This window comes from Salvia splendens, chromosome 3 (assembly GCF_004379255.2).
Source record: "Salvia splendens isolate huo1 chromosome 3, SspV2, whole genome shotgun sequence".
NCBI lineage: Eukaryota > Viridiplantae > Streptophyta > Magnoliopsida > Lamiales > Lamiaceae > Salvia > Salvia splendens.
This window is the reverse complement of record NC_056034.1, coordinates 14,580,503-14,595,234: the sequence shown is the minus strand read 5'-3', so window position 1 is coordinate 14,595,234 and position 14,732 is coordinate 14,580,503.

Sequence of the window (14,732 nt, the reverse complement as noted above, 5' to 3'; positions counted from 1 at the left end):
GGTAGTATTAGGATTATACTAATTTTAATGAGAAATTAGTAAAATAAGAGAGAATGAGAAGAAGTAGGTAAAGTAAGAAACAGATATGGAGAAAAAATAAGTAAAGTATGAGAGATGAGAGAAAAAGTGGGAAAAAGTTGAGAGGAAAACTTTCCATTTTTAGAAATGATACTATTTTTTTTAACATCCCAAAATAAGTTAATGGACTATGGGTCCAACTTATATAGTATAGTTTTATAATAAAATATGAGTGAAATAAGTTGGTAGAATGTGGAGCCTACATACTATTTATGATAAAAGTGAAATGTGACTTTTATTGTGGAACAGACCGAAATGACAAAATGTAATTTTTATTATGGGACGGAGGTAGTATTTATTTTTTCATTTAACTTTTTTTACTTGTTCCTAACTAAAGACTTACTATAAAATAGTATATCTCCTAAGAATAATTCCCGAAAAAGATAAGTGAAACTGATTGCTTGAAATTTTTTTATTCCAATTTTATAAGTCGGATTCAAAATTATGTTTCGATTTATACTTTATATTTTAACAAAGTCACACACACATTCAGAGATGGTCACTACTAACAAGATACTCTGTTGCTTTACCATTGTGCTTTGCGTTGGGATTTGTGTGTGGAATATTCCTGATGTAGCTCAGAAGACGCTCTGCCAAGTCGATATAAGAGCATCTCTAATTGGCGGATGTCCCACTCGGACATCCACTCGGACATCCCAAAAATACCTCCTGCCACGTCACTAGGACTTCCCATCCCACTGCCATGTCACTAGGACATCCCCTGCACAATCCGCCCTTCCCATTAGGACTTCCCGCAATAAAAAAAATCACAATAATGTAATTACGTAAAAACGGAATTATAATTTTGACACGGAATACGGGAAAGCAAAATACGGGCAAAAATACATAGTCATAAAACATAAAAAAAACATAGTTAGAAAAAAAACAAAATACATAGTCATTCAAAAAAAGAAAAATACATAGTCCAATATCCCCTGCTCACTCCGCGCTGTCCTCGTCGCCCGTGCCGCCCCCGTCGCCTGTGCCGGCCCCGTCGTCCCCGCCGCTAATCTCGGCGCCATCATCTCCAATGGGTGGCATCCCCAAATCGCGCCGACATCCATCGATGGCATCCTTCAACATCCTCTTGTACACGGGATCGGTCGTGCTATGCCACCTATGCATGGTCCGGACCAAGCTAGTCGTTAACTACGCGCGGGCGAGTCGGTCGATATCTTCTGGGGGAGCAGGGGCCTCCGATTGGACCTCGAACGACCCGCTGCTGCTTCCCCTAGCCCTCCGCTGCGCAGCCTTTTGCCCAACCGGGCGACGACGGGGCCAAAATCTGATTGAGGTAGCGGGGACACTTCGTCGGCTTCTGGGAGCTCGTGCGAACCAGCACTGCTGCTGTATTCACCAGAAGCGTTGATCTTCGTCCGCTTCGCCCAGCCCGATTCGACTCCCCCACAAAACTTTGGGGAATCCTTCACCACGAGAAAGGCCTCCCACTGATCGAATTGTTTGAACTTCAAGGCTCTGTAGGGGTACTGAGCAAAGGCACGGTTCCGGACATCCTCCTCGGACATACCGCTGCTTGCCTGGCGGAGATTGTTTTGGTAGTGGCCCGCAAATCGACTAAGCTTAGGCCTCAACCGCTCCCACTGTTTTCGGCACTGTTCGGGAACGCGACGCTTCGCCCCAGCCGGTTTGTGTGTGTGGTAGGCTTCAGCGATGCGATACCACAGTCTGTCAATATGTTGGTTGGCATCGACATAGGGATCCTCGACTACTGAAACCCAAGCCTTCGCAAGCGCGACATTTTCCCACGGGCTCCATACCGTCCTCTTTCCCGTCTCATCCTCATCCTCCTCCTCTGGCACCGTTCGCGAGGAAGAGCCCGGGGCTTTTCCCTTGCCCTTGCCACGTCCCTTCCCCCTGCCTGGAGTCTCTCTGACTGGAGATAGCCCCAACTCCTCTAAAGAGAAAGTTTCCAAGCTGGTGAACTGAGTCTCCGGAACATAAGTGGAGGGGGTATCAGTAGACAGCATATCGATAACTGGCCGATAGACATCGTCCGCTTGTGGGCCCCTGCCACCCCCTCCCCCCGGCATCATCCCTGCCATCATCCCCGGCATCATCCCACCCATCCCCATCATATTTGGGGTCATGCCCCCCATCCCCATCCCCGGCCCCGGCATCATCATATTTGGGGTCATGCCCCCCCATCCCCATCCCCATCCCCATCCCCGGCATCATCATATTTGGGGTCATGCCCCCCATCCTCGCAGCCCTGGGCATCATACCACCCATCCCACCCATCCAATTGTACATATAAGGGGACATCATCCCACCCATTCCACCCATCCCCGACATTGTCGGAACTGTTATCGCATTTTTGCTAACGTTTCCCTCCAGGTCGATGGGAAACGCCGGAGTCTGCGACTCGCTCGTGGCAGGGGAGTTCCTATCGTTCTCCATTAAGTAGAAATGAAATTTGTAGTAAAAGAAGAGAGAAACTTGTTAACACAAGTGGTGCGAATGAAATGAAGTTTAACGAGCCGTATATATAGAGTTTAAAAAAAAATTAATTACCGGACGTCCGACCCGGACGTCCGACCCACTCCACAATGGCGGACGTCCGCCCGCCCGTCGCCCGCAAGTCCGAGGACACCCGACGTTCTCACGGGACGTCCGTATCCGACCTTCGACGCCACAATGGCGGAATTCCTGGTCGCCCGTCGCTGACGTCCGACCGGACGTCCGCCATTGGAGATGCTCTAAGGAAACAACATTTAAATACATTGATGCTATCTAAGTTGGAAATAGAGCGGAATTGTATGTTATAGTGGATCCTCCTGGAAAACCTCTATGTTAGAATATGGAAATCAATACATGGGGAAATCAAATTATGTAATTTAGGAAAGGATCTTGTAATTAATTATAATTGATAGCACCACCAAAATTAGAGGGTCTCTTACCATATGTAATTAGAGTCATCATCTATATTAAGAGGCGTGCTCCATTGATGAATAATATACAAAACAATCCCCAACCATGTCTACTACTTCTTCCCTCTTGAGTATCCAATTCAATATGGTATCAAAGCAGGTTGAGCAATAGGGACTCAGATTTTAACATCATCATCGTCCAAATACCAATCCCGAACCCAGACCAAGAGGCAGAAACCTGCAATCATCAGAAAAAACGATGTCAGACTCGGACAACAATGGGAACAAGAGTTCGTTGGTGAACGTCCCCGACGATATCACAATGAAGTTTGTAGAGTTCCTCCGAAACCTTCAGACCACGCCAATCACCCCACGACCGACGACCGTGAGTGCAGATAACCTCGGTGAAGTAGTCATCTCAACCAAGTTATCGAGAGATAACTACCCACTGTGGGCAAACCTGATCAAACGGACGATTGGGGGAAAAGGCTTAACCTCCCATATCTCGAAGGATTCAGAGCCACCGGCAGATCCGATCCCAGCCATGAAACATGGCAAAAATTGGATCACTGTGTGTTCGGGTGGATCATCAACAACATGGAACCCGAGCTCGTGAATGAAGTATCACAATGCCCAACTGCTCGAGAACTTTGGGAGGGGCTAGCCGCGCCATACGGCAGCGGAGGCGACTCGCTCCAGGTATACGACCTACACCGAAAAGCAAGCAACATCAAACAGGGGGAATTAACCCTCGAACAATTGTGGAATAGACTCCAAAGCATTTGGATGTCGATTGATAGAAAGAAGCCGAATCCGATGAAGGACCCAGAAGACATTGCGATTTACAACCGAGAAAGACAAGAGACCAAGCTCTTCCAGTTTCTAATGGCGCTCAATGACGGACACGAAGCAACCCGGAAAGACATACTCAAATGGGAACCTCTGCCCTCAGTACGGGACGCCTACGCGATCGTCCGACGAGAAGTGACGAACGAAGGAAACCTCAAACCCCAGGCCACCGATGGAAGAGACCTTCAAACTAGCGGCGGAATCGGGATCGGACTTGCGTCACGTGGCGGCGGACGACCGAGGCAGACCCCGAACCGATGAGAAGACCGGCGAAACGACGAGGATAAGAACCGGCTTGTGTGCGGTCACTGTGGAGGGAGAAAACACACCAAAGATCAGCGTTTTCTCCTCGTTGGCTATCCCGATTGGTGGGACAAATGAAGAAACAGAGAGCTTCGAGAAATTGGTCGAACAGGGGAAACAGAAGCACTCCGAGAGCGGGGGACCGAGCTACCGGCACTGCGAATGCAACGGGCAGCACCGGAGCCACCACCACCGGAAGGAGCGAAACCGCCGGATCAGAAAATGCAGCGGCGGCGCAAACATGGGATGAAATTGCGTCGGCTAGGTTTTTGGCAGGTAATGAGGGGTTTAATCCTAAATTAAACCCCTCACATTCTCATCTAATACAATTGAGTCCCTCACCTTCTCATCTAATGCAATTGAGTCCCCCTAAATCCGGAAAATATCAGAAAATACCCCACTCTTTAATTATGCGGTCCCCAGATAATCCTAAATCAGAAATCGACCCCATATATTCTCACATTGTTGGAAAAAGACCCCTAGACTCTAGAAAATTAATTTGAGCCTGAAATTAATTGCAAAAATAGACTTCAAGTCCTTGAGAATATGTCTACAGCCTGTAGTATGTCAGAATCCTCATATAAGGATACATATTGGATTTTTGATTGTGGGGCGACCGCTACTATGTCTTTTGATGAGTCTGATTTCACTGGGATGTCCAAACCTCACAAAAAATACGTCCAAACTGCCGATGGGGAACTACTTACTGTCCATGGAACGGGAACCATTCATATCTCACCCGCTCTAAAAATCTCGAACTCCCTATATGTGCCGACCTTGTCCCATAAATTATTGGTTGTCAGTCATGTCACGAAAGAACTGAATTGCACCTTACTAATGCACCCATGTTTTTGCATGTTACAGGATATTCAGACGGGGACGATTGTTGAGCGTGGCACTGAGCGACGTGGTCTTTACTATGTGGATGAGGTAGCTCAACAAAGTATCGCGATGCTGACTCACGGATCCGCGGACAGACAGGCTTGACTATGGCATCGGCGATTAGGACACCCATCACTAGGTTATTTTAGAGTTTTGTTCCCTAGTTTTGATAAAATTACTCGTATGGATTGTGATACATGTTTTTTGGCTAAGAGTCATCGACATTCTTTTAAGTCTAATAATACCCGTGTGGACCAAGTTTTTTCCCTTATTCATTCTGATGTGTGGGAACCAGCACCTGTTACGGGCGGTCAAGGGTTTAGATATTTTATACTTTTTATTGATGACTGTTCACGCATGACATGGATCTATTTTTTGAAATCTAAGTCAGAAGTCATTGATAAATTTGTCCTTTTCTACACCTTCGTTCAAACCCAATATAAGAAAAATATCCAAATCCTTAGATCGGATAATGTGGGGAGTATGTCAATGCCCAAATGCAATAATTTTTTGCCAAAAAGGGCCTTGTATACCAGACCACTTGCCCTCGCACACCAGAACAAAACGGGGTAGCAGAACGAAAGAATAGAAAACTCCTTGAAATGACCAGAGCCCACCTTATAGAATCTAAAGTCCCAAAATCCTTCTGGCCCGAAGCCATGGCCACATCTGTCTACACCCTAAACCGTCTACCCACTAAAGGACTCAACAAAAAATCTCTCATCCAAGTCCTATCCAACCATACACAAATACCTCTCCCACTCACTCTTGAACCAAAAATCTTTGGATGCTCTACCTTTATTCACATACCTAAACACGAGAGATCCAAGTTCTCACTGTGCGCCGTGAAAGGTGTCTTCCTAGGATATGCCCAACAACAAAAGGGGTACCGGTGTTACGACCCCAAAACCAAACACATGTTTATCACAATGAACTGTGATTTCTTCGAAATGAGTATTTTTATCACCAACTTAGCAGTCAGGGGAAGGGAAATCAACCAACAGAAATCGTAAGTGACCCGCTAAGTTTGTTTCCTAGCATCCCTACCAGTCCTACGCCAAGTCCCAGTCTCGATGTGGGTCCAACAGAGAAGGTTAGCTTTAACACAGAGCAGGCCTCAACCACACCGTCAGAGGCCACTAAACCTAGTGACGAACTCGCAATCGTCTCAACTGATAATCCTGAGGTAAGAAGTTCTAATCCAAGTGACTCAACTGTTATTGATACTGACCTTGAGCGTAGAGAGGAAAACATCATAGATGAGCCAGACACATCAGAACAGCAGGTCCTTCCACCGCGAAGCAATAGAGGAGTGCCCCCAAAAAGATACTCCCCGGAGTGGAAGGGAAGAAAAGCTCGCTATCCCATTGCCTACTCCATGACTGCCCAGATGACTGAAATGGCACGAGCATTTGAGGCTGCCCTATATGAAGATGAAATACCAAACTCAGTAGAGGAAGCAATAAAGCACAAACACTGGAGAGAAGCCATGAAAAAAGAGATGGATGTCCTTCTCAAGAACAAAACTTGGGAGAAATGTGTACTACCAGAGGGGAAACGACCGGTCGGATGCAGATGGATCTTCACCATAAAACGGCGAGCCGATGGTTCCATTGAGAGATACAAGGCGAGGCTGGTAGCTAAAGGTTACACTCAGACTTATGGGATCGACTACGCCGAGACTTTCTCACCAGTGGCTAAAATGAGCACAGTAAGAATTCTATTGTCTGTTGCAGCAAATCAAAATTGGCCTCTACATCAGCTCGATGTTACGAATGCATTCTTGCATGGAGAACTGAAAAAGGAGGAAGAAGTATACATGGAGGTCCCACCAGGTTATTCAAGTGAATTCTGCCCAGGAGAAGTATGTCTCCTAAAAAAGACGATGTACGGTCTAAAACAGTCACCCAGAGTATGATTTGGAAGGTTTAGCCAAGCAATGCAGAAGTATGGATACCAACAAAGCAACTCAGATCATACTCTTTTCCTCAAGAAAGAAGGTGCCAACATGACTTGTCTTCTAATCTATGTGGATGATATGATAATCACAAGAAATGACTCAGCAGAAATCAAGAAGCTACGAGAAAATCTTTCCCAAGAATTTGAGATGAAGGATCTAGGAGACTTGAAGTACTTTCTGGGAATTGAGGTCCTGCGATCAAAACGGGGGATATTCCTACGACAGAAGAAGTATGTCCTCGATCTCCTAACGGAGATAGGGCTACTAGAATGCAAGCCAGCAGAGACACCAATGGTACAAAACCATGGTTTGAAGATAGAGAAATGAGCAAAATCGGCGGACAGAGAACACTACCAACTCTTGGTTGGTAAATTGATCTACCTAGCTTATACAAGGCCAGATATCGCATATGCAGTTGGAGTGGTAAGTCAATTCATGCACAGTCCACAGGAAGAGCACATGAATGCGGTGATAAGGATAGTGAGATATCTCAAAGGGACAGTTGGCTATGGAGTTCTGTTAAAGAGTGAAGGACAATTGGAAGTCTCTGGCTACACCGATGCAGATTGGGAAAGCAATCTGATTGATCGAAAATCAACAGCCGGGTACTTCATGTTCATAGGAGACAACCTTGTTACTTGGAGGAGTGAAAAACAGAAGGTAGTCTCACTTTCTAGTGCCGAAGCTGAATTTCGAGGGGCAAAAAGTGGAATAACTGAAATCCTATGGATACAAAGACTCTTGACAGAAATAGGCTTCCCACCTACTTAGAAAAGTCAACTGTTATGTGACAACAAGGCGGCAATCAGCATAGCCGAAAATCCAGTCCAGCACGACCGAACGAAGCATGTGGAGATTGATCGACACTTCATCAAAGAAAAGATAGAGAAGGGGATTATTGAGTTGCCCTTTGTCCGCTCAGAAGATCAACTGGCATATATCTTCACCAAAGTTGTCCACCCGAAGGTGTTTGAAGAAGTAATAAGCAAGCTAAGCATCGGAGATGCCGTCACTTAGCTTGAGGGGGAGTGTTAGAATATGGAAATCAAATCATGGGGAAATCAAATCATGTAACTTAGGAAAGGATCTTGTACTTAATTGTAATTGATAGCACCACCAAAATTAGAGGATCCCTTACCATATGTAATTAGAGTCGTTCTCTATATTAAGAGGCGTGCTCCATTGATGAATAATATACAAAAACAATCCCCAACCATGTCTACTACTTCTTCCCTCTCGAGTATCCAATTCAATAAGCTAGTCTATCCTATTTTAACCGGAAGCATAAGCCAAATTTCGGGGAAGCGCTCAAGTCATTTGCAGCAGCCAAGTGATTTGATGCCAGAGAAATAGTCGCTCGATCTACTAATTTAGTTTTATCTCGAATTTGGGATTATCACTTAACGCCTAATAGCCGAGTTGCCTCTACTTTGCAAGCCTTTTAACTACCTATATATTGTTAGGAATAGTAAATCATAATAAACGTTATGTGATTTCTCTTGAAATTCTTATTTTGGTCTTAGGTACGCACAACATCGGAAATTTTCATTGCAATTTCATCGAAGACCGGCTATATAACTTCAACGGAACAAAAACATCAGACCACTCAACAAGTAAAGATTATCTGTGGCTTTTAAGATCACGATGCAGCCATCAATCGGGGGAGCAAGCACTGAAGATAAGAGCTCAAAACGGTTTTGGCGATGCGTTCTACAGTAGTCTGATGGGGACCAGCCAGGGGCGGATCTACTAGGAGGGGATAAGGGGCATTTGCCCCTCCTCAATATATTTCAAGTAGTATTTCATGGAGTAATTTTTAAAATTTTTTGATTTCCTTTATAAATGCCCCACCTCAAACTTTTAAAATTTCTTCTTAGATATATTTTTGCCCCCGTCGAATTGAAATCCTGGCTCCGCCCCTGGACCAGCAGCTCCCAGCTACAAACGCTACGAGGTCTTGGGTCTCAGCATTTGCAAAAGATGCTAACAACTTCCTCAAGGAATTTACGTTGGCTATGTTCAAGCTTTCGCATCTCCGTGCTCATCATGCTGATGAAGGCGAGGTCCCTCTTCACTGTCGTAAGGTAAACTGAATCTGATCAGTGCCTTAGTATGAAAATAAATCAAACTTGGTGGTAACTCTGGTTACTGGTCTTTTATTTGTTTCATTCTATTCCATGACATTTTCAGTACCTGTAAATATGTCTGCGAACATCATCATTTTCAGTATTAGTGTTTTTGTGATATGGTGAGTATATGCTGAATATTGCGATTTGTCTGATAAATTTTCGAATGGAGATAGTTACGTGCCACCCATTGTTAGACAAACACTTGGTTCCGCGCCACAGTGATGTGCGCACAACCCTTCTCCCTTCCCTCCACCCGGTCTCCTCTATTATCCACGCTCACTGTGAGCACACGCTCTACGTGAACTCCAACTACAACTTTCCATACCTCAAAATATAATAATATTAAATACTCTGTATTAGTCTATATATACTATTTAAATTACTAGCTATTTTATTGATGAACAAGAAATAACACATGGTAATTCAAGTGACAATTATACAACTTCATGTACTATATTACCCATCAGCTTCTTGAACTATACAAGCTATTGACACTCAAATTTTCAAACTCAAAATATTGTTCTAAAATTTGGGTATTTCAAAATTATTTGGGCATTTCAAAATTTGAGTAGGGGAGGTGGGGATCGAAGTGTCCTCCCCTTTAAATAAGAGGCTAACATTCTATATATATATATAGGGATATCAAATTTTCTAGAATTTTCTTTATTTCTTATTTAATGTATTAAAATATGTTTATTTATAACCATCATTATACTTCCAGAATATTCCTAGAAATGAATAGAAAATATCTTCTCATGCCAACGTTTCATTTCTCTACATATTTCTAGGATATTTTTATTTTTTATTTTCTTTTAGATCAAAGTAAACACATGTACGCATGTGTGTGTGATCAATTGCTAACTCTCCCTAAATTGCTATCTACAACTAATTAGAAATCATAAAATGTTTAGAGATCTAGTGGTATATAATTTATCATGTGTAAATTTATTTTTATTATTTAAATTTAAAAGGATAATTAAAACTCTCAAAATTAGGGTTTTGGGTCAAAATGTCAATGTAGTGTATTAAACATATCAATACGATGTCTTGAATATGTCAATACAAATTCAAATTGACATTTTATACATATTATGATAATTACATTGACATTAAACTGCTACATAAAAATTCGAAAATTGAAGAATTTTTTTCAAAAATTTGACATTGGAAGATATTCAAGTTAGATCTCGTTAGAATCCTTATAAAATTATCTTTAATTTGATATATGTTGTGTGCAAAAATAATTTAAATTGTGATAGTTATATGCATTTAAAGTTTTGTGATATTTTTTAAAAGTTAGTTATAACAAATTTGTTGTTAATTGACCTTAGAGCATCCGATGTCCCGGCGGACGTCGGACCGGCGTGTCGGACGTCCGCCATTAGGCAGCATGCATACGGATACGGACGTCCGCTGCGGACACCGGAGTTCCGCGGCTTTCCGGGTTGACACGACGGACGTCCCGATTTTTTATTATTTTTTTGTGGATGTCCGCCATTGTGTAGTGGAATGTCTTTATGACGTGGCAGTGCAGTGGGATGTCCTTATGACGTGGCAGGAGGTGTTTTGGGAAATTCCACTGGGACATTCGTCCCATTGTGGATGCTCTTAATACCCTTATTTATATTTTTTGTACAATGTATTAATGTATTGATATTTAGAGTTGAATGATCTTAGCATTTGATTTAAAGAACTTATGCATATAATTTATAACTTAGTTATAGTTAACAATTTAAAGATTATGCATATCATTTATAACTTAGTTATAGTTAACCATTTAAAGAAGATTATGCAATATAACACATAACCTAGCTCAAGTGGTTGAGGAGGGAGGCAAGGATACCGCGTCATCTTAGAGGTCACAAGTTTGACCATTAGGAGGCCCAACTTGGGGATTAATTTCTCATGGGGAGTTATTATTTAAAGATTCCATATCTATATACCATGCACATATATTTATGAATATATGTTTTCCATGTACCAAATTTATTTATTAATATATACTTTCATGCACATGCTCATTAATTAGTTATCTCATATATACTCTATGACATCTAAGTGTACATGCACACAATGACACACGCACATAGTTATCTCATATATACTCTATGACATCTAAGTGTACATGCACACAATGACACACGCACATACGTATATACTATATTCCTATTTTATTTTCAATATTGATTCTTCATTGATGGTATAAAAATAGTTTAGTACTTTAATAAATTTTTGGACATTTCTTAGAAACCGATCAACAATATTATTCCACAATTTTTGAAATATTAATGTAGATTCTCATCATCTTAATTCATCTTTCCATTCAATCACTTACTTCCTACAAAACTATAGTTTAAAATATAGAATTTTAATTATTATCATTTTTTATATCAAACTGTTCATCGAAAAAAAAATTAATTCACGGATTTTCTAATTGGAATAGCAAATTCCGTCTAAGCCTATTTTTGGGGTGTTACAATTGTTCCAATCCCCTAGGGTTAAGCTATCTCTGGAGCTAGGGCATAGTACCAAAACAGACATCAAAGTTCGTATTTGACTTAGTCTTCGTTGAATTCGTACTGATTATAATGTACAAATATAGGGATTTAATGTATATGTCTCTTACATTATTTCATGCGTTGTTACATTATAATATTACACATAATATTATTGTGATTCTACATTACTAATTACTACTAAAGATTTACATTACTTTGAAGTATATTTACATTATCAAAATATTGGGGCACCAACATATGATGTTGGGATCCTCTCTGTCTACATTATTAGATCGTAAATGTACATTATTAGATATATAAATGTTACACTATTTAGACGTGAATGTACATCACACCTCTTTTACATCCCTGAAATCTAATTTAACAGTTTCAAAAGCATTATATGTTTTCAAAAACTAAGTTACAAAGCATTCGTTGTTTTATGTTTCCATCATATTACAACAAACACAATAAAAGGGAAATCCAATACAAGTGGACTCCTCACTATCATCGAATTTGACTCGCGCCCTCTTTGTATCTATTCATAAACAGATACATTGATTAGCCAAAATGTTACTATATTACTTAGTTAATACAGATTCAAATTACTACCAATAACAAATAATAATGTAACACACCAGTGCAAAATAATGTAAATATTTAATGTAACAATGTGTAAAGGCTTATTGTATGCATATTTACTGTAACATTATATAGCCGGTAATTTAAGTAAAAACGCGTATTAATATAACAGAGCATTATATAGCACACAATAATATAGCATATGAGTAGCTACTAATGTAAACAATTACCAACATAACGTAACAGAGCACGATGTGGTAAGATAATGCCATCTATTGTAAACTAAAAATGAATTATATATAGTCCAAACTACAAAACCATTTAATGTAGCCCATGAGTAGAAAATAATGTAAATTTTTGCAGAAAAAAAAATGTATCGATGCCTAATGTAGCATAAAAGTAGCACATAATGTAAAAACCATTTAATGTAGCCCATGAGTAGAAAATAATGTAAATTTTTGCAGAAAAAAAAATGTATCGATGCCTAATGTAGCATAAAAGTAGCACACAATGTACTTTTTTGCAGAAATAATGTAGCATTTAAGTAGTAAATAATGTAGCTTATCGATCACTTGTGTTTTGGGTTGGTTGGCTCTTGGATGTTCGCCCTCTCTTCACCATGTTGTCAATTTCGTTCTGCTATAGGATTCTACTGCAAATGACCAAAGTAACTCTATCAAAATTCAATGTTGACAAAAATGATACTCCCCCCGTTCCATGTTAATAGAGTCATTTTTCTATTTTGGAAAGTTCCAAGTTAATTGAGTCATTTCTACTTTTGGCAAAAAGTAATTCTGCATTTTACTTTATTCTCTCTTCAACTTTATTCTCTCTTCAACTCTCTTACTTTACTCTCTCTTACTTTTTTCACCATCAATTTAAAACACTATTCTTAAACTTCGTGCTGAAAAGAAATGCATCTATTAACAAGAAACGGAGGGAGTATTCAATAATAACCGATTCAAATCACCCAAAATGAGTCAAACTCGAAAGAATTCGCAACATTTTTTATAAGGCTTGACCAAAAAATTAGCAATGATGTAACTAATCCACCAAAATCAGTTTTCCTAATGTACAATCGACAAAATGTTGACCGAAAAATACCAAAAACACGTACAAAAACATCAATTAATCGAAAAACACCTAAAACACATACCAAAACCCATACAAAAACATCAATTAATGAATCGAGAGCTCAAATCTACTAAAAGTAGATCTTTAAACCATTCGGGACAAATTGAAATGTAAACGCATGCGGTTCTAAGATTTTCTTTTGGAGCTTAATTAGATGATTGTTCACCCTGTCTTCTTAGGCTTGACCTAATATTTAAGTATCGATATACCAACAACTATAATTTAAAGATTTGTTCAAGGACGTATACATGATAAAGGAATATCTTTAACAAATGAATCGTTTAAGTTACAAATATACTTTTGGACTTCTTCCTCCCAACCTAAAAGAGCCCACAGCTTCGGCCATCCACACCTGGCATGTTAGGCCCAAGGGCAGCCAGCCACTCACAAATAATTCGTCACCACCCCAGCCCATTCTATAAGCAAAACTGGAAAATGAAAACAAATATCATCAATTCCCTAAGGTACAAGGCTGCAGCAATGTACTTATGATAAATGAATAGGGCTTTACTTTGATTACAAAACAATGGAGGGTTTTGAGATGTTCAACAACTTGCCTAAGAGCATCTCCAATGGCGGCGAGCGGGCAGGCTAACCGATTTCCGGCGCTCGCCGAACCATTGGAACCAGCGAGCGCCATTTCGGCAAAAAAATCAGCTATCGCTGGCCGATTCGCGAGCACTCGCCGATGCGCTCGCCGGTACGCTCGCCGCCACTGCAGGCTCAGGACCGGCGAACGTTCGGCGAACGAATTTAATTTTTTTTAAAATTTTCGAAACACTATATATACGCGGCGGAGACGAAGAGTGAGGCAGATGTCGTGTTTTTTTTTTAAATAATGTATTTTTTTAAATTAATGTATTTTTTTAATGTAATTTTTTTTAAATTAATGTATTTTTTTATTGTACTTTTTTTTTAATTTAAATAATATTATTGAATTTTCCTGTATCTGTGTCGTACATTTAATTCCGTATTTTGTGTGATTGTCAATTATTTGTTTTATATAATTAGAGGTGATGCGGCAAGGCTATTACTGGGCTATTTGCTTGTCCTGATGATGTGACATAAGGATTTTTAATGCTGATGATGTGGCAGGAGGAGTTTGTGGCTGAGCTATTGCTGGACGAAAGGCACCGTGCCCTAAATAGGAATGACAGCTGCACTCTTCCTGCCACACCAAAACAAGATTTTCTATGAGTCAGACAACCTAGTACTCACTAAGTGACAATTATTTTAATGAAAGGAGCAGTGAAGGACCAACAAAAGTCAGCAAAAACCAAAAGAGGGAGCAGTCCCATTTATTTCCCACGAGTACAGAGAGACAGTTGCGGATTTAATTTTCTGCTAATATCCCAATAACCTGTAGATCAATTTCATCTATATATGTACTCACGCACACATACTCAAATCAGCTTCATATCACCCATAC